The sequence below is a fragment of the Sus scrofa genome, chromosome 13 (assembly GCF_054392235.1).
Source record: "Sus scrofa isolate SSC_HxYL_T2T_F1_AM1 chromosome 13, Sscrofa_HxYL_maternal_Yorkshire_Landrace_v2.0, whole genome shotgun sequence".
Taxonomy (NCBI): Eukaryota; Metazoa; Chordata; class Mammalia; order Artiodactyla; family Suidae; genus Sus; species Sus scrofa.
Genome location: NC_139395.1, coordinates 209,404,509 through 209,406,442, shown reverse-complemented (window position 1 = coordinate 209,406,442; position 1,934 = coordinate 209,404,509).

Sequence of the window (1,934 nt, the reverse complement as noted above, 5' to 3'; positions counted from 1 at the left end):
TTTGATGACTATTTAAGAAAGTTCCATGTGCCTGATTAAAAATACATTACCTATTTAACATTGTGTGCTTTACAAAGATACTTACTTTTAAGACATTGAAAAAACTAAATATCTGATGGAAAAAAAATCAGTCATATTATTAGCTCCTGGTTACACATCCCCAGATTTTAATGGATCTTCCTGTTGACTAGCAAGGAATTACCAAAAAATATCTTGGGAGACACTGACATTTCATATATAGTAAAGTTTATAAACACACAATTGGCAACAATTCTTAAACATTCTGAAAGTTAAAAATGGCATTATTGAAAATGGCATTTGATAGACATCTCAATAAAATAGAATCTATTATTTTCATCCTTTCTGGTGATAGGCTCTAAACAGAAATTCAAATCCATAGCATAAATTATTTTTAGTGATCTGAAGAAAAAATAAGCAAATAAATATAAAATAATTTGTGCAAGTGAAAAACCAAAGATACAACTGGCTTAGGCTTATTCTTCAAGAAATTTTAATAAGCCAGCACTTTGTTAATTATATCACAGACATGAATGATTTTTCCATGCTGCATCCTTTCATAGGTACAGAAACAGTTGAAACACTGAAGAGGAAAATTTATTTTGACGCAAAATAGAAACAAAACACAGTGGTTTAAAATGAATGCTATTGGTTTTAGAAAGATAAGGAGAAAAATATAGGTTTTATTTTGTGCCAAGAGCAAGTCAAAATTGGCCTGCTGCAAATGCTACTTCTTAAAATGATGCATGTTTATGGAAATTAGAATAAATATATGGTGCAGTGGAGGGATTTGTATGTACAAAGGTCTGCTCTATGATTGGCACTGAATTGTTCCTTCTCCAGACTCTTAACCCCATAAGTAACCAATGGTTCTAAATCCCTAAAACAAGCTTCCTTAATATCTCTGAGGATTTATCTTGTCAAGAAACAACAGACTATACATAAAACTAACCAATGGCATGACATATGTGGTTGTTTCCATCGACAATGAGGGTTTATGAAAGGCCCTCTGCAGGGAAGTTGGCCAGACTGAAGTCACATACCCTAGAACGATCTCTACCCAAGAACGATCTCAACAACCAATACCATGTGTGGGTACTACAGAAACTACTATGGGGGCAGTGGTTATAGATGTTGTGGCTATGGAGGCCTGGGCTGTGGCTATGGGTCCTGGTATGGCTGTGGCTTCCACAGGCTGGACTGTGGCTATGGCTGTGGATATGGATATGGCTCCCACCCTCTCTGTGGCTCCGGCTATGACTATAGCTCTGGGTATGGATCTGGCTTTGGCTTCTGCTATTGAGGACACCATGCAATATTTTCTCATATGCATGTAACATCATGATTCACTAAACCTGTGTTCTATCCCTTGTGTCACTACACTAGATTGGGATAATCATTATACCACAGATTTCTGAGGTGATTTGCTATTTCCTGCAATCTAGTAACTCTTGTCTGGATCTAAAACCCATAGCTATTTATTCCCATGCTTTACTTCATGAGAAGTTAGAGGATATGACATTCACCTTATGAATTCCTTATCTCATTTTACCAGAGTGAAGCAGTCACTGGACATATGTTGACCATTTTCATGAATTCTGTTTTTCCCCGTTCTTAATAAACATGATTAATGTGAAATAAAAATATTGGTTTTTTACCATTTATTACAAATAATAGAATTTTAAAAATCTTTTCCAGGTCTTATTAATTTGCTTGATTCCAAAAAAAAATGTTGTATTGCCTGTTTATGACATGTATTCTGTTAACATTTCTACTTCAGTTGCTCTACCAGGTCTAGATTTGTGACTTTAGAAAAGCATTTTAATATTTATAAATTTCCTCCTTTGTGGAGTTCCCATAGTGTCTCAGCAGAAACAAATCTGACTAGAAACATTGAGGTTGCAGGTTTGAGCCCT